The sequence below is a fragment of the Chionomys nivalis genome, chromosome 14, assembly GCF_950005125.1.
Source record: "Chionomys nivalis chromosome 14, mChiNiv1.1, whole genome shotgun sequence".
Lineage (NCBI taxonomy): Eukaryota > Metazoa > Chordata > Mammalia > Rodentia > Cricetidae > Chionomys > Chionomys nivalis.
This window is the reverse complement of record NC_080099.1, coordinates 11,579,513-11,599,081: the sequence shown is the minus strand read 5'-3', so window position 1 is coordinate 11,599,081 and position 19,569 is coordinate 11,579,513. Positions and strand designations below refer to the sequence as shown.

Here is a 19,569-nt window from a genome sequence, read left to right as displayed (position 1 = left end):
TCTGCACCCAGCCCAAGTACCCTTCTTACATAGATGCCAATTGTGCTACACAAGGAAGTAGCCCAGTGCCCTCTATAAAGACTCTGACTCCCAGAGAGGCCACGGGATTAATGATTCCAGCTGGACTTTCAGAGAACCCAGTCCACTCTGAGCAACATGACCAGTGATCCTTGTTCTCTTCAAAAGTGGGAAACCCACAGAGCCTCTTCCAGGCACTATTCTGACCACAGGGACTCTTTTAGAGTTGCCGATTTCATCCCATCCTTCCTACAGCCTGGCCAGTGCCAGATGATGGCTAACCTGGACCAAATGCTGCCAGGTAATAGCCTTAGGATAAAACGATTAAGGAGAACCAGCAGCATGTGGGCAAAACGACATTCATAGGAAGGAGCGGGGTACCTGGGTGTGTTTCCAGAATCTCTGACCCTCACCACTGGCTGTCAGCACAGCAAGGAGTCTAGCAGAAACGGGCAGAGCTGACCCACCCTGGCCAAGCTCAGCACAGGAGGGGCCGAGGTTCTCCACAGCCGACATGAGCCAGTGGACATGTAAGCCACAGAGATGCTAGTCACCCTGCTTGGCAAAGAGGAAGAGCTGATGTTTCTGCTTATAGGAGAGCCTGGGTGCTGCAGCCAGGCACAACAAATAATACATGTGAACACCATCCTGTTGGGTACAGTCTAGGATGAGAATTCAGCACCAGGCCGCTATCTCAATCTCATGGCTCAAACTCACAGCAAACTCCAAGATCATGACAAAGGTCTGCATGTCCCTAACAAACAGAAACATGAGGATGCCTATCCTAAGGGATTCCCTATAATGGGATCACAGAGGCAGCATCCAGCTCGCCCCACACACATTCCTTCTGAAGAACTTCTGAGTTCTGTGACCACCATTATAGTCAGGCATGTCCACGTCTCTGCCCCCAGCAGTCTCCCTCACAGAAGTTAGTTTCATTCTGTGAAGCACATACCCAAGTGCCCAGTGCTGAGCAGCACACAATAGTCAGTCACTGAACCCAGCCCTGTGTATGTGGCTCCAAAGCCACTTCACAAGCAAAAGCATGTTCTAGGCATCCAAGAAAGGCATCTCTCATGACTGTCTGAAAAGCATTGTGCCAAAGTAGCTCAGAGCGTCTATATCAAGCCAGCCATAGGGACTCATACCTATAATCCCATTACCTGGAAGGCTGAGACAGGAGGATCACAAGTTTGGATACAAGACACTATGGACTACATAGAGAGTTTAGGGTGAGCCTGAGCTATATATCTAGACCCTGTTTCAGAAACCAGGAATAAAATCAAACAAAAATTAAAAAAAAAAAAACCTAATGTATCACAGACAGCGCCTGTGCATCCGGCTCTGCTCAATGTCTGTCCTTACAAGCCCTCTGTGCATTAAATCAATTAAGACAGAGACTGGCTGGACTCTCAGTCTTAGCTCAGCTAACAGAGGCCTTTCCAGCAGAAATAAGATGGTGAAAGGACTAGAAGCCGTGTGTCACTGTGGCTTCAGGGACTCTAGACAGAAGTGGCCGGTGGCGGCGGAAGCTTCTCATAGGTGGAATACAGCCTCACAGGCAGGCTAGGTGTAGCTCGGACCTGCATTCCCAAGCAGATCAAAGGCCAGCCAGCTGACCCCAGGGGTCTCCCCAAGTTTGAAACTGTATCTTTGGGCACAGGGAGGACATGGTAAAATGTGGTCTGGAGAAGAAACAACCATGGGAATCCTTGCATGCCCTAAACAGCAGCCTGGAAAGACAACACATTGTAAGGATTTGGTATGAGCAAGCTGCATGAGGGAAGGCTCCGGGTTTTGTAGACATATGGGAACTCATCTACAAATATGTTACTTTTTTTCTTTTTTCCCTGAAGTTCTGGGGATTGGAACCCAGGACCTCACACATGTCACGTACAGACCTTTCCTAATACCTAAGCTGAAGTAGGGACAGTTCTCCACACCATGCATGTGCCTCTACCCCCGTGCAGCTGTCTTCAAGGCCCTCTAGGTTCTCTAGGTCCTGCTCAGGGCCTTCTGCCCATCTTTCCTCCCCTTGGTTCACTCATCCACACTGCCCTGGGCTAGAAGCCGGGTTTGGACTCTGAGAAGAGATTTAAATTAACAATGGAAGAAGAACCCCAGTACTTCTCTAGGTCCTTAGAGCCTCCAACCCACAATGTGGAGGATCTTGCCCCAAGACTGTGAGCTAATTTCTTCTCTGGAGCCCTCAGAATAAAATAACAGAAGGACATCCAAAGCTGTAACAGGCCCGAGGCTTCCAACTGCCCGGAGGTATTTTTCTTCCAACTTCAAACCTTAATAGCCCAGTACCACCCATTATGGGGTGGCAGGGGGCTATCTAGTCTATGCTGCTTTCTCCAGGCAGGCAAATTCCTCTGTGCCTACTAGAGGCAGGGCTCTCTTGTTTCCGGTCCCGGAGGAGGCAATATAAGGGCTCGGGCCCTGGGGTTCTGAACCCAGGTAGCTATCCTTCAACCACAGTCCTGCCAAAGCACACCCCCACATCTCATCTGGGGCAGGGCTTCCCTGTTATTTTGTGAGCCAGGCTGTTCTTAGAAAGGCTGCCGCTGCATCTTCTGCAGCATCTCCAGGCACTCCGTAGCTGGAAGGCTTCCAGGGGTATTCCACTGTGGTACGGAAAGTGCCTAAGTCAGTACTGGGGTGCCCCCTTAGCACCTGTGCAGAGATACCTTCTCTGGTGACCTCCGATCCCAGACACAGGCCACGACCCTGCAAAGACTCATGGGAGACCAACACCTCCCACGTGTAGCTTTGGGTCTTGAAGGTCCAAACAAGAGAAGACTGGGCTGGCCCCAACAGCAGTACAGTGACGGATGAACGAAACGGGGATCTCCGCTGTGCTCTGTTACTTAGCTTACATTCTACTCTCCTGGCTTGTACGGCTCTTCAGCGGCTTCTGTGTGTCCCCATCTTACCTCAAGCACAAGCGCACCACCTGCTCCTGAAAGCAGTTGCCCTGCTCAAGGGTCTGGGACAGGGCTCCGCTCTCTGTGGATGCTAGAAGACAGAGGGCCTCTCCCCTAACTCACTCTAAGGCATCTAGCTAAAGCTGCAGTCGGATTCTGCCAGCTGGGCCTCCAGCATGACACAGCATCCCTGCCTGGCTTCCCTAAGGAGCCAGCAGCCCTGTGTGACAAAGGATTCTCTGACAATGGGAGGAAGAGGTCTGCTCTATTGTCTACAGCAGCCCTGCCAGGGTCCAGGTCCCCCATATCCTCAGAGATAACTCCTCACGCTCAGCACAGCGGCTCCTGCTTCCCCTTCTTCATCCAGTATTGCACCAGCTGGGATTCTGATCCAAAGCCGATGACACTGAACTTGTCACTAGTCTCTATTCCTCACCCCACCTCAGCAGGCCTATTCCAACACATACATGGGCTGCCATTCACAGTCAGTGTGGCCAGAAGCAAGGGTGTGTGTGTGTGTGTGTGTGTATGTGTAGCGTTCCCCTTAAATGCAAACAATAACCACAGGCCATGCTCCCCAAACCTGCTTAACATGTACACTGGCTGGTTTTATGTCAACTTGAGAGAAGCTGGAATCATCTGGGGAAAGGGAACCTCAATGGAGAAGTCCACACCAGACCAGCTTGTGGTTCATTAGCTTGATTGACGACTGATGTGGGAGGGCCCAGCTATTTTTGGGTAGAACCATCCCTGGACTTGTGGTCCTGGGTACTATAAAAAAAACAGGTGGAGCAAGCCAAGAGGAGCAAGCCAGTAGGCAGTACCCTCCATGCGACCCTTGACTCATCCCCAGTGCCCAGCCTGGTTGCAGATCTCCTCCCTATGACACAAACACTGTGGCTCCGGCAGCCCAGAGACCACTCTGTGAAAGCCCCCTTTCCCATCCTGGAGGAGCATCGGTCACACAGCTGGTCCCCAACTCAGCTGAGTCCTTGAGTTCACACCTTCCCGGAGTCAGTTGCTCCAGCCTCTGCCCCTTTGTGCCTGCAGTTCATTACCACAGAAGGCCCTTTTCTGGTCTCCTTTGGCTAATTCCTTTCTTTCCTTAACAGTCAATGTTTGAGCTGCCTCATTCAGGAAGTCCTCGTGGACAGCAGGTGCTTATGTCATCACACACTTGAAAAATCATAGTGAAAAGTGACAATTTGTTTCTCTCCTGCTACATTTGAGTCAGGGCCCTCTGCCTGTCCTCCGCTGGAGCCCACGTCTAACACAGGGCCAGGCTTGGAAACAAAGCCCAGTGGCAATGAAGAAGCTGTGCCAACCACAGGGTAGTCCAACCAAGCCTCTTTGGTCCACCCCACTCCATGCACACAGTTTTTCTGTATCCACTTCTGGGTCATTATCCAATCAGAAGCCCCTCACACCCAATACCTAGACCTACTCCCAAATACACTTCTTTCATTAAGCCATCCCAAACTGGTCCTACTCTACATTTCATTGCTATGGAAACTGCTTCCCATCTTTTATCTACGTCAAAATCCTTCTCTGGAGTTAGTGAGCTGGGGAGTTCAGCTCCCTGGCTGGTCATGACCAATACAAAGCACAAATCTCTGAAGGGTTCCAGGTCTCCATTCACAAAACAATGACAATGTCAGAGGTAAAGCATCCTTAGCACTGTGCACTGATGGGGTGGAGCCTGGAGATATGGGGTCCATGTGCCTTATTTGGGACTTGGGCATGTCACTAAAAAGGGAGACTTGATCTTCTCACCTATAAATGGGCTGGGGAGACAAAGCCAACCTTACAGGCAGAAATGAAAAGTCTACATGGGTGACTGATGTAATACACATAAAGCCAGGTAAAGCCCCACCCCCAATCTCTTCTGCCCCACTGCCCCTTTGTCTTTGTTTAATTCAGTTAAAGAGCTTGGGAAATGCAAGGCCATAGTAGCATTCAGCATCTAGGCCCATGCCACAGGGCCAGAAAGCAGCACACCAAATAAGAACACCACAAGGCCCCCAGCCCTCAAAAACCTTCAGTTATTCTTGGATGCTAAGACAAAATCCAAGGCAACAAAGGCCAGCCCTGAAGGAGAGCAGTCTCCAGCCAAGTGGAGTCAAAGGAAAGAGAGGCGACAAAGTGTGCAGACTGACAAATAAGGAGCCACTTTTTTGTTTTTGCTTTCATTTTGGCAAGTATCTGGTGTAAAAAGAAATTGGGTCAGTTGTGGTGGCATATACCTAAACCAGTAGGATATGCTGAAGAGGTGGAGGCAGAAGGATCATGAGAAAGAAATTGGGTAAGGCATCAAAGACCAAGGTTTCCTGTCACACTCTGCCAAGAGCTCCTTGTGACCCTGAGCAAGCCATTTACTTTTGAGGCCCTGAGGTCTCTGCATGGAGACTGGGCAGTTTGCTTCTTCATCCAGTTTGCCTGACTCCAGGGTGGGTTTGCTCTCATCCTGTTCTGAACCACAGCTCGTCTCGGGCTACAGACTGCAGCTAACACGTGATCAGGTAAGTTCTACAGAAACACCACTGTGGGAGACTTCTCAGGGACTATAATTTGCCTGTCTGTTTGTATGTCTTCCCGTCTCTTTGAGAAACAAGATTCCGCATCCCAACCACCCACCTCCAGCTTCCACCATTATGATCAGCATTTCCACTACCTTAGAGTTGGGGTAGGAGCAATGAAATCAGAGGATGACAGAGACCACACAAGTTAACTTGGGACTAGATAAAATCAGCCTCATACTAACATGTACACAGACCTGGTAAGCCCTGTAGGACCTTATGCTAACATCACAGACTAACATACTAACATCACTGACCTCATACTAACATTACATACGAACATACCAATATCACAGACAGACCTCATACTAGCATACCAAGATCACACACCTCATACTAACATACTAACATCACAGACCTCATATTAACATACTAATATCATAGACCTCACACTAACATCACATACTAACACACCAATATCAGAGACAGACCTCATACTAACATCACACACCTCATACTAATATCACACACCTCATACTAACATCACAGACCTCATACTAATGGGTTCTTGATCCTATTGCACGTAATGGCTTTGTGGGAGCCCAGGTAGTTTGGATGCTCACCTTAATAGACCTGGATGGAGGTGGGTGGTCCTTGGACCTCCCACAGGGCAGAGAAACCTGCTTGCTCTTTGGGCTGAGGAGGAAGGAAGACTTGATTGGGGGAGGGGGAGGGAATGGGAGGTGGTGGCGGGGAAGAGGCAGAAATCTTTAATAATTAAATAAATTAATTAATAAAAAAACCACTACAGACCTCATACTAACATCACATACTAACATACTAACATCACAGACCTCATACTAACATCACATACTAACATACTAACATCACAGACCTCATACTAACATCACATACTAACATACTAACATCACAGACCTCATACTAACATCTACACAAACCTTGTAAGCCCGTAGAGTCTCAATCTAACATCACATACTAGCATACTAACATCACAGGCCTCATACCAACATCACAGACCTCATACAAACATACCAACATCACAGACCTCATACCAACAAACCAACATCACAGGCCTCATACCAACATACCAACATCACAGACCTCATACTAACGTCTGCACAGACCCTGTAAGCCCTGCAGGGCCTGGTGAGACCTTGACGAAAACCACAGCTTCTCTCTGAGTTACAGCACATCAGAGCTGGGGGTAGGGCAGAAAGAACATATTCACAGTGCCTTGGGTTCAGTGGAACCTGCTGGTTGGCGTCAGGATAAGTCTCCATTGGCTACCTATCTTTGGCCAAACACAGCTCTAAGCAGCGGTTCTCAGTCTTCCTGAGGCTGCGATCCTTTAATACAGTTCTGCATGTAGTGGTGACCCCAACCTTAAAATTATTTTGTTGCTATTTCGTAACTGGACTCTTGCTACTGTATGAACTGCAATGTAGATACCCGTGTGTTTTCCAAAATTTTCCGGCCAACCCTATAAAAGGTCACGGCCCACAGGTTGAGAACCACTGCTCTAGACCCACCTGGAAGATTCCAAACAGCCTGCAGTTCAGGTAACAGAAACATGAGGACCTTTCCCACCACCCCTTCCCACTACCTTTGCTCTAAGTCACTGAGCACCAGTGTGGACCTAGCAACCGACATGCATGAAACTGACGAGGTCCCAAGGTAAGCACTATAAAATACTGATGATGATTGGGTACTTTCATAGGGCTCTGTTTTTGCAGTTTAAATTAACTAGTCCTGCTGTAGTATCTCTGTGTGCCCCAAACAACACGGACTGTGTAGCCTACATGGGTCCATCACAAGCACTTGAGAAACTAAAACACCCATATCTACCACAACAGCTGGAACACAGTTTTAGCCTCTAGAGCAGTGGTTCTCAACCTTCCTAACACTGCTGTGACACTTTAATACAGTTCCTCATGTTGAGGTGACCCCACCCCAACCTTAAAATTACTTTCACTGTTACTTCACAACTGTAACTTTGCTACTGTAATGAGTCATAATATAAATATCTGTGTTTTCTGATGATCTTAGGTGATCCCTATGAAAACGTTATTCAAAACCTCAGAAGGGGTCATGACCCACAGGTTAAGAATCACTGTTCCACACATAGTAGGGACTAGGTGTTAATTTCTCTTGCATGTTCTTCAAGAGACACAAGCTTGGAGGTGCCCAGGACACATTTCTGAGCAGATAGGTGGTTCAGAAAATTTGTTGACCAGGTTGTCAACCTGAAATTCCCTCCAAGGTCATGTCTGAGACCCTTCATTTTTGCAGGAACATTGAGGCCCTTGCACTGACGGGGAGGGATTGCTTTGCTCTTTCCTAGATTTGACCATCCCTAGAGAGGGAGGAAGACAGGAGGGCAGGGGAGTTGCATGACTAACTTGATGGACTGAAAGTGGCAAAGAATAAATCTCAGCAGCACTTGGAGCCTGAAGCAGGAATGTTGCTGTGAGTTTGAGATTGACCACCCTGGGCTGTACTAACCTAGGCAAGCCTGTCTCAAAACACTACCACCAACAACAAAAACCTATGCAAACCAACACATCTTGGATTCACCAAGGACTGGATGAACACACCTGTATGCACAAGGGCATATTCACACTATGTGCTTACTAAATGCTGACATATAATAGGTATGTCACGGCTGGCATATACTCATCAACATCAAATTATTAGATGAATGGTAAAGGCCTGTGGTTTATAGTAGCCGTTTTCATTATTCATTGGCATTTATTTTGATTAAATCCAAGCACGGGTGGTATACACCTTTAATCTCAGCACTCTGGAGGCAGAAATAGTCTGGTCTATATAGGGAGGCCGGCCAAGGCGATACAGTGAGACCCTGTCTTGAAACAACAACAACAAAGTGTTTTGACAAAGAATAAGTACCAGTATATTTACCCCTTTTTCAGGCCATTTCCTGAGGTGCCAAGCACCCACCCTCAAAAAAAATGCTCACTATTAAAATGAAAAGCTGTGGGTACTAGGTACACACCTGTTATCCCAGAATTTGGGAGGTGGTGGTAGGCCAGGTAACACTGGGGAGACCATTTATTTTACTTTATTTTATTTTGTTTTGTTTTTCAAGACAGGGTTTCACTGTAGCTTTGGAGCCTATCCTGGAACTAGTTCTTGTAGACTAGGCTGGCCTCGAACTCACAGAGATCCACCGCCCCAAGATCTGCCTCCCTGAGGAACTGGGATTAATGGTGTGTCCACCACTGCCCAGCAGGAAAGCCCCTTTCTTAAACAACAATAAACAGCTATGGGTTACGAAGAGAAATCACAAGAGGAGGAAAGCTGCCTTTTACCTACTGAGAGGCGGTAGGCAAGTGACATCACTTCCTGAGCCTTGGTGTCCTCCTTTGTACAGTGGGATTGGTCCTGCCCCACCTCACAGGGTCCTCTTAGTAATATGTAATGACATGCAGGGGAGAGCTGTTCTGTAAATTCATACACATATGTTCTTATTCTAGAAATCTACTCGTCTCAATGGCACTATACCCAGAACTTCTGACAAATTATTGCCTCTGAGCAGAGTGGTCCTCCCCAGGACAGGCACAGGACACACAGCTGAGCCTACTGCTGTGTCAGTGGAGTCCGATTTCACACACTCAGAGGACTTTCCTCGAGCCGACACAAAGCATCCTGACACTATCTAGTGTCTGTTGAGGGCAATCTGTTCCTGTATACTTAGGTTGTTTGAAAATCCTGGCGATTTCCTTGCATGGCCCAGGGCTGCAGGGAGTAGAGATTCCAGAGGTTTGGGCCCAGGTCCGACGCTGAGCAAGAGGAACCCGGCAGGACAGCCCATCGCTCCTCCCAGTGCTCTGCCTCGCCTTCCTCTGGGCAGAGGCGGTACTTAGCTGTGTCACTTTCGACCTGGGGAGGCTCCCAACACCCGAGCCTGCAGTTTCCGAGGTGTCCAGGCGGTGCAGGGGCCCCTAGTCAGAGGAGGATAATCTCAGAGCTTCAAAAATGACAGCCGGGCGGGCGGGGCAGACAGTGGCGTGTAACCCCACTGGCCTGCAGGCAGAGGCAGACAGGGCCTAGGCTGTGGCTACTTTGGTCCTTAACTAAAGAACGGGGAGCTAAGAGGGGTGGCTGAACGAGTGGATTCTCTCTCCAGGATAGGGGAAGACAGCTGAGGGAATGGGCAGGCACGAGTACCACGGGTAGCCTCCGTACTAGGGTCAAGGATCCTGAGTCCCAGCTCTGGGGTTTGGGGTGGGAGGGAAGCCAGAGTTTGGGTGGATCCTCCCAGCCAGTCACTGGACCAGGGGAAAGAGTTATAGAGGGAAGACCACAAAGGGCTGGGGACTTCCGCACGCATCCGGAGAGCCCAAGCCACCTTAAGGTCTTCCCCAGCGCCAGTGGAAGAATTCCTTAGTAACGCAAGCGTGGACACATACAAGACAGAGAGTCCAACTCACACCATTTGGGGATGGCTGGGCCAATCCCTTGAAGCATCCACCCCACGCTGTTCTCCACTATGCCGCCCCCTTCAAGACCAAGCTGTGTGTACACACACAAACAGGCGGGGGAGGCGACGCTTCCCTCCTGGTGCCGAGACGCAAGGCACAGGCACCGATCCCTCCCCTCTACATGCCGCGCCCCCTTCTCAGCTCACACGCCCCCTGGCCCCTACCCTGAGAACTCTGCAAAACCTGAGCCAAGGAGGCCGAGTGAAGGGCTTGAATCCTGAATTGTCTTTTAATGCCAATAAATAACCAGTTCTGACTCCCGGTCCTGGGGACGCCTCCTCCGATGGCATCCAGGAACCGGCGCGCGGTCCTCCGAGTCCCCTAGATATCGGTCTCAGCCAAGCCACCGCCCCCCATCTTCCTCTAAAACCTGTGCCTGTGACCATCACCTGGTAGGCCCCCCTCATCAGCCTACTCCACAGCCCTCGGGTTACTCGCCAGCAAGAATTGGCTTTTTGGAGCCTGTCAACTTAACCCCAGATCTGCAGGGCGTTTCTGTCCCTCAGACCCCATTGCTCTGAGGCCACAGGAATACTAATTCTTAAAACCAACAGAATCGCCACAGCGGCGAGAATGGCCAAAGCTGCCACTGCAATGGATCTACCAAGGCTGCCTCCACTGCTCCCAGCCGCCGCGCCCTCCGAGGCCCGTGGGCTCACCGGAGACGAAAGGAGGGGTCTGCTGCCTGTCTAGACGACAGCAATCCAGATATCGCCGAGCCCGGCGGGGACAGCCGCGACCACAGACACAATCCGTCAGCCCAGCGGGGAAGGGCAGCGTGGACACACACACACACACACACATACGCGCGCGCGCGCACACGGGTTCCCTCCCGCAGCCCCGAATGCTGCAGCCGCGCCCGCCGCCGCCTCCCCAGTCGCGCTCCGACCTCAGCGCAGAGCACGGTCGGAACAGCTGCAAGTTTGCCTGGCGCTGGAGCAACTGCTCGCTGCAGCAAACGAGGCTCCAAAACAAAAGGGAGAGGAATCTCTCTCGCGGGCTTCCTCCCGGAGGGTCGGAACCCCGTACACTTGACATCGGCTACACGGCGCAGCTCCAACGTGAGTGGGGCTCAAGACGCGCGTCCCCAGCCCCAGGAACCCTTCTGGGTTTCGGAGGTCCGGTGTCACGGTCCCTACTGCGCGGGTAGCGAGGCCCACCAAAGGACAAACCCTGGGAAGGGACGAGATCCGAGAGTGCGATGCCCCCCCTAGACCCAGAAGAGGGGATGGTGGAAGGGTGCGGACACCGGGCTAGCTAACGCACTGAAAGGGAGAAGGGGGAGAATTGTTCGGAGCAGTTTTCCCGGATTTATCTATAATCAAGAGCACGTCATGTAGTCCTCCTCCCGGGTCCCCGAATCCACCCGCAAGCCGAGGTGACTAAAAGAGGAGGGCGGACAAGGGATGCTCACCTCGGGGGTTCCTCCGGCCGCCGCGCTGAGCCCGCGTCGGGGGTGGGGGAAGGGGACAGGGAAGGGGAAGGGAGGGACCAGGCTCCAGAGAGCCGACTCCTGCTGGGAGTTCGGCGCGTCCCAGCCGTGAGGGGATTCGGCACCCCAGCGGACCGACCCAGTCGAGAAGGGAGGGAGGGAGGGAGGGGAGACAGGGAGGGAGGGGCAGGCAGAGGGAGGGAGTATAGGAAGGAAAAAAAAATGATCCTTGTACTGACACAGGGAAAGAGAATGTAGGAGAGTGACGTCCAGGCCCCGCCTCCCCCTCCGGCCACGTGCAAAGACTTGAAAGGAAAGAGGGTGGCGGCAAGCCTGCTGGGTAATGTAGTTCGCCTTTCTTTCCTGGGATGGCGGGCCCTGGAGAGCTGGGAACTGAGGGAACGCCGGGGATGCCGCCTGAAATGCCTGGACAGACCAATGTTTTTACATTGACATAGCCCTCCAACGACCTCTTGCGCTAGCGGGGCACTCTACGGTGGGGAACAGAACCGAGGGTGAAGGCACCGTCCGGCTTGCAGAGAAACGCTTATCTTGAAATCAGGCAGGCTGTAAGAATGAGGACTTCTGCGCTTAAAGTGTAAAGTCTGTCCTAATGGCAGATAAGAGAAAATGAAGTGTATGCACTGGGAGAGATGTTGTGGGGGAGACAAGTGGCGTTATTAACGCGGCATTAAGTGCCACCGTAGGTTATTGAGATTCATATGTTATAATTAACGTTTATGCATCGCTGTGGCAGGGGCGGGATGCTGTAATTAGATATGCACTTGGCGACCAATTAATTTTCCATTGGCCATGCTAAAAAGCTGGGACATCGCGTAGCTGGAAGAATTCGATGCAGTGGATGATGCGGTCATCACTTGACCAGATCGCCACTGCTTTGATTAAAAGTGAGGTTAGCGCAGAGGCCTCCAAGAGAAATATAAGATGCTTTATGTCTCACCAAGCGGTGGAGTCGGGTGCATATTGGAGGTGTTGGAACGGGCCTGCTACAGAAATTCTTTGAGTGATTAATTTGTAAAACATCCCATGAGCATATCCGGGCATGCAGGGACCAGGAAGCCCCTCAGTCTATGCCCTCCAGGAGCTCAAACTTGTGGGAGGACCACAGTCTGTGGAAGAATAGGGGATAAGCGAACACTTAGTACAAGGACAAACACAAAGCACCATGTTACCTCTGGAGGAGCAGCCAACCGGAATACATGTGGAAAGGCTTCCCGAGGGATGGTATTTGCATGAATAGTTAATACGGTTTTTAACAAGGGGCAGGTATCTGTTATGGCTATGGTAGGTTCTAGGTTCAGGAGAAGAGAGCTAATTCTGCAACCCCCAGCTATTTGGCTGAATAGGGGGCAGGCTGTTGGAGGGAAGGGCATTGTAGAAAGGGAGGGATGGCTAGAGGGTGAGCCTAGAGGGCAGAAGGAGCCTGGGGCTGCTTGCTTGAAGAGGCCAGGCTTGGAGAGGACCTGGAGTGATGGACAGGATTTTGTTTTATAGTAAGCTTTGAACACTGAACAAGTCAGGCCATAAGCCGAAAGCAAAACAGAATACATGTTCACAACCTGTGGAGAGCCCCTTTGATTCTTGAACCAAAACCAAACCAAAGTGCTCAAGTCTCTCTCTCTCTCTCTTTCTCTCTCTCCCTCTCATACATACATACATACACACACACACACACACACACACACACAGAGAGAGAGAGAGAGAGAGAGAGAGAGAGAGAGAGAGAGAGAGAGAGAGAACAAGCTGCATTGCAGGCTCAGAGACCTTGCCCATCATCTACAACCAACAACTGGTACAAGGCAGAATGTGTGCTGTATGCCAACTGTCTGGATGCCAGGCACAGGTCTTCCCCCCAGCAACATGCTCTCTTCATTACCAAAGGAACACAGGGCAGCTGACTTCTTTGGGGGTCTGTCCTTAGCAGTATACCTCATTGGCTCGGCAGTAAGTTATTTTTATGCTCTAACATCTGGATGGTTTCCTGGGTTGACAAACTATTAACTAATAGTACCAGATTCTAGGCTTCCAGCAAATTCCCATTTCCTCATCTTGCTCTCAGGGCTGGGTTTTGCACATCCAGTGACAGGCACGCCACCTGCGAAGCAACTGAGAATGAGTTGTCTGGTCTTGTCTTCGCCCTGGCTCTAAGTCTCCTCACCTTTGAAAGGTGAGGAGAAGCTGAACGATCTGTAGATTATAAAACATCCTTACAGAGCTCTTGTGGGGACACTAGGGTTTGGGCCATGGCTAAGCACAACAGAGGGGACTCTTTTAGTCAGCCTGATCCCTGAGTTCGAATATTGGCTTGATCCCTCATGGCTGTGACCATGGGCAGCTAACTTAACCTCCGAGTAGGGTGACCTTGAGGAACTCATTCAACTGCCTTTGCCTTATGAGAACCAATGGTGATCCGGTTTTTATGTGGGTCTGTCCTGTGGACTGTGGGCAGTGTGGTTGAGCTCCTTTCCTGTACCAAGGTCTTTCTGGTCTGTGGAGATGACTGTGTATTTTTTTTTTCTGTAATTATAGGTCAGTAGAGCTGACGTAGTGGGAAGGAATCCTGAGTCCTTCATCCTAATATGGGAAATAAGTTCTTTTGTCTTCAAGGAACCTTGGCCCATTTTTGCTCTTTCCCCATCAGCTGGCTGAGGTCTACGTTCTCTCTGTTCCTGAAGACATCACGCCGAGTCTCCTTGCCCAAGGCTGGCTCCCCTCGGAGAGTGGGTAGCGCCATGAGACTCTGCGTGGGTGTTTATCAAACTACTTCCTGGTTCCCATAGTCTCAGATCCTAGATCCCTGTTCTTTCCCAGGCTACTAGACTGTCACTACCCTTCCTGGGACCTTCTAGTCACTCTCTCCTCCCACATCCACATTTGTGTTTTCCTGCTGAGGATTCTCTTCAGTAGCCTCTGGTGACAGGCCTTGCTGCTTTAGGATGGAGGCCTTGTATATCCTGCTCATAGAAGGCCTGGGCTTGCTTGGCTTGCATCAGGACCTTCCTGTCTTGTGGTTGATCTAGTATCCACCTGCAAGCTGAAGTCAGAAAAGTGGCTGAATGTAGACTCCTAGGGAAAAGACACTGGTGTTGGGTAACTGCAGGAGGGAGGGGTTTTTCATTTGTTTTGTTTTGTCTGTTGTCTCAACATATTCTATAAATGAAAACCTAGCATCTTTTTGGTTCAAGAAGTTCAAAAAGCTTCTAATCTATGCTTGTCCAAGATACTGGTAAAAAAAAAAAAAATACACATCTCTGTCCCCCCAATCCTTCTCTCAGCTTTCTCCACAGCATTTCCGAGTGAAAAGCATGGCTTTTTTTCCACAGGAGGCTTCACATTTATTTATTTGTCTATTCACTTCTTTTGTAGTGCAGGAACCCAGGACTTCATACATGCTAAGCAAGCACATTACCGTGGATCTTCCCTTCAGCCTCCTCACACTGTCTGAAGGGTTACTGAGAAAGCCAGAAAGACTGGTGGAGAGAAGCTGGCTGCCTTCAGGAGCTGGGAGTTCATGATGATATCTAGGAGACAGTAGAAAAGGAATGAAGTTCCCTACTGTGTACGGTGACTTTTGATGAACTAAGGATGCAGGAGGTGCAATGGTCAGAAAAGGCTTTGGGGAGGAAAGGATCCACAACTACATGAATTTTCTCACTGGGAGGAAGTCATCAGAAGCCCCGGTCGATGGGGATGTGATACTGGCCTGGGAACTCTGCAAAAGTCATGACATTTGACAGGAATTGGGATGGCTTCATTGTTCATTGTGGTGGCTGCTCACCCGACAGAAGGTAGGTAGATGCTCTTCTGGTGTCTGTCCTGTGGTATGGTGGTGTTGGCCTACAGAGATACTGGCTTGATAGACCTAGGTTGAATTTCACTCCTGCCTCATCTCATCTTCCATTACACTACCATGAAGACCATTGCCTGGAAGGAAGATGCAAATCGATCCCAGAGGCAGCCATCAGTGAAGAAGAAAGGGATATGGGCAAAGAACTATGAACTTGAGAGAAGTCCAAGTGAAGTAAGAGGCAAATCAAGGAATGTTCATCGAAAGCATACTATGCAGAAGTCATGACAAGGTGGTACCTGTGGGGTTTGGGGTACCACCTGACCCTATCTCTGTGTGACATTGCCTCTCTCTGGGCCTCAGTTCTTACATCGGTAAGACGAGATCACCGGGTCTGATCTCTGAGATTGTCTCCCTTTAAGAAGTTTGTAATCTTTTTGGCCAAAGGAGCTGTGGAATTAAATAGCCAAGAGGCTGAATTTTCAACCTGGAAAATTTCCAACCTGCAGGAAGAGCTCATCATTCTCTTTAGAGAAAGCCCTGGAGCTCAAACAGGCCCATAAAGCAGGCAGCCCTTGCCTGGAAGATTCAAAGACATTGAGAGGCCAGTGTATCAGCAGGCATTTCTCAGGACCCTTAGATCTCAGGTCAGTGATGTGAACATCCATTCTTGACCTTGATGAGGGCTTGGGGGAAAACTGACCACACTTCTCTGCCACACTCTAAAGAAAGGGAATCATAGTCTCCCTGGAAGGGGTAGCCAAGGCTAATGAAACCATAGCTGTATACCTGACCCAAGGCTCCTTTGGCTAGGTTGACTAGGCTCCATCGAACTGAGTCAATCCAATTTTAATTTCTTCTTGCAAGAATCTGTAGGGAGAGACTGAAAAACTTCTGCCCGCTGTTGATAGCTCCTTAAGTCAAAGCCTGTGGCCAAAGTGGGCAGGCCTAAGATAAGGAAGCTGAAGAAGTGCATAGAGAGGGAAAAATGGGGGAGGAGAAGTGGGGAGAGAGGATGGAAGGCAGCTGCTTAGAAAGTTCTCAATCACTGGACGCCTTGCTGTGCCCCTCATGGCTCTCTGGTGTCTGACTTCTTATTGTCATATCCTTTGCTTTGTGCCAGGTTTTGGATCTTTAGTTCAAAGACCTTAGAGAAAGAAAGGCGTGCCGGGCGGTGGTGGCGCACGCCTGTAATCCCAGCACTCGGGAGGCAGAGGCAGGCGGATCTCTGTGAGTTCGAGACCAGCCTGGTCTACAAGAGCTAGTTCCAGGACAGGCTCCAGAAACCCTGCCTCGAAAAACCAAAAAAAAAAAAAGAAAGGAGTTAACCTAGCTGACTATCTCTTCTCCCCAAAATGCCTTCTCTCTTCAAATTCCAGATGTCCCTCCCTTCAACTGGTTTGTAAATCCTGTCTGCTAAAGTCTTATGCTGAACTGTCTGCAAAATAATTTGGCCTTGAACCTTCCACACCTCTAAATAATTTTCAAAGAACAATAGCTAAGTTATCAATTAAACTATTAAAAGAAAGTGAAGCTGGATGTGTGAAGGAAATACTCTGAGTTCCATACCAGGTAGGGAGCTGGTGGTCTGCGGGAGCTGTGGATCGCAGGGCTAGGGAGCTTGGACTCACCCCATATCTCCAAACGTCAGGTTGCACCTCCCAGTGTCCACCAAACACTCATCCAGCTACAGGAAGCTATGGGTGTATCGTCCATCCTTACTGGTGTACTTGGAGTACGGTTTCTTTTTTCCCTTCTGAAGCCTCAGAGGTGTGAGGCATTACTGAATGCTTCAGATGATTCCATGTCAGGAACAGTTATCCTGGGTCACCTGCGCCATCACCTCATCAGCCAAAGGAAAGGCTGGGTTCCATTAAAATTATCTGCCTCTGCCAGCCTGCCCTCATCTATCTAATATATGCACCATAACGGGCATTTTAAAGATGAAATAAATGTTTTAAAATAACTTTAAAAACTAGTTTTTTTAAAAAAAAATTCACCTATATAGGGGTTGGAGGTATGGCTCAGAAATTAAGGGTATTTGCTGCTCTTCCAGAGGATCCAGGTTCAGACCCCCCCCCCAGCACCCATGATGAGGGGCTCAAAACTGCCTGTAACTCCATCTCCAGGGGATCTAACTCTCTCTTCTGGTCTCTGTGGGAACCCACACATGTGCCTTACATGCGCGCAGATACATATGCACGTATACATGCAAAATAAACTTGCATACAAAATAATGGGATTTGTTGTGATGTTTTTTCATACATGTGTATCATCGTTCTCTGCGTATAGTCACTGTTAACTACCACCTGTGTCCTTCCTGACACTTCCACGGGTCCACAGGATCAAGGAAGGAGGCGGGATTAAGTTTGTCAAGTTAGTGATGTGTAGCTGGTTCAAAACTCAGCTTAGGAGACAGCAAATCTTTATAGCCACTTGACCTTGGACAAACCTAATTATTCTGAACTTCCATTTCCTCTATAAAATGGGGAAACCACAGATCACATCTCAGTAGTTTACCAGGATTAAAGGAGAGGGAGAGAGAAAGCCACACCATGCAGAGGAAGGCTAGTCTTTATCTTTGTTTTCTCTTTTGCTTCTTTGAGATAGGATCTCTATATAGCCTGGAACTCACTGTATCCTAGAACTTCAGGCTGGCCTCGAACTCACAGAGCTCCACTTGCCTCTGCCTCCCAAGCACTGGGACTAAAGGCCTGTGTCACCAGGCTGGGCTGTTATTTTATCTGACTTTATGGGAAGAGGAACAAAAATATGACCTATTTGAACTTTCTTCTGTGACCCAGGAAGAGGAAGTTGGAGCTGCTGTTCCAGGGCAATTCCACCACACGGGGCTGGGTGGCCTGGAACAAGTTCTCATCTGGAGCTGATCTGAGAACACAGGACGCTTACCTTCTCCCTTACCTCACCTCTGGAGGCTCAACACAGTGAGAAGTGACTGCTGACTTCCCTACACTTCCTTCACAACATGATGTACACATGCACGCCCCAACTCTGCTACTTCTCCAGCAATCTGAGTTATCAGATTTGTTCCTGCCATGCTCTCTCCAGAAAGGGCTAGAGACAGTGTTTCTAGGTCTCAGATATATCTCCGAGCGGAAATAGGAGTCAGCACCAAGGGCCCTTTATGAGAGAATCTTTTTACCCAGAGTAAGCACGGCTTTTTCAAATAGCTCATGCGACATGAGCATCAGGTCTGACAGGTGGAGTTTTGCTTCACTAGCAAAACTCTGGAACATTCCTGTGGCATCAGCCTGTTCCCAGCATGGCTCAGCACTGACGACTTTGCAGCAATTGGCTGTGTGTCATGGAGTTGAAAGGAAGGGTGTGTGAGGCCCTTGAAGGGTGTCTGCGTAAGCCACGGAGTGGAAGCTGCTCTGGAGGTTACCCAGCTGCCAGTTAGAAGAAGAAAAGGAATTTTCAGAAAAAGAAGGAGAAGCGCCTTTTGGCTGACTTGAACTGGCAGACGTGTCCCAGGTCATGGGACAGTGCTGGGGACTCACAGGCTATTGTTTTCATGGGGCAGTGTCTGAGTCCCAGTCAGCCTGCAACCTCAGACAGGGCCACAGGCAAAGGAATAAGCTGGTGACAATTCACCTGTCCCCTCCTCACTCCTAGAAAACAATTTTGGTTTGACACAGAGATAAGATTTTAAGCCTTTTTTTCAGGTCTCATGGAAGGTACCCTTTCAGTGGGCATGTTGCCATGACAACCAAATAGTCACTAGAGGGCAACTATAATTGGTAGAAAATGCTATTAATTTAGTTACAGGTGATTCTCTTTCTAGAAGGACTGTGAGTCTTGGACTACTTACAGTAGTCGGATGTGAGCTTCCTGCTTGAGTACACTAATAATCACCTTGTAACTTAATTACTAGCCTAGCACCAGGAACGTTTCTCCTGTTATCAGCCGGCCAGTCATTTTTGGATGCCAGCACCTTGGGCAGGGCCTGTCTTTGAAAGCTGTGGTTACCCAGATGCTGGTCTTAACTTCTGCTGAGCTTGGAAGTCACTGGGCCTTGGAATTACTAGGGATCTTTGTGAAGTACCAGTTTACCCTGAGCGTCAGCCTGTCATCTTCTGGGGCAGGGGAGAATGGGAGGAAGCTATTCCCACGTGAGATGTCCCATATGACCACACTCCGGCTCTCGTTCCTTCAGTCTCTTTTTACCTGGTTTGTCCCCACTTCCTAGATAAAGGCAATTCCTAATGCTGGATTGATACCATTTTTTACTTTCTTTCATTTTTCTAAAAATCATGCTATAATTTATACAACATGAAGTTAACCATCTTAGCCTTTTCTTTCTCTTTCTTTCTTTCTTTCT

General features: G+C 49.3%; 1 protein-coding gene across 3 annotated transcripts in view; it reads right to left on the bottom strand.

Moving 5' to 3' along the window:
• Ctif (cap binding complex dependent translation initiation factor) overlaps positions 1-11,593 on the bottom strand; it is a 253,456-nt gene extending 241,863 nt beyond the window's left edge. For all 3 annotated transcript variants that reach the window (XM_057788585.1, XM_057788586.1, XM_057788587.1), the window contains exon 1: positions 11,402-11,593. The gene's annotated coding sequence lies outside the window, so the exon portion shown is untranslated. The remainder of the gene's footprint in view (positions 1-11,401) is intronic.
• Positions 11,594-19,569: the final 7,976 nt, after the last annotated feature.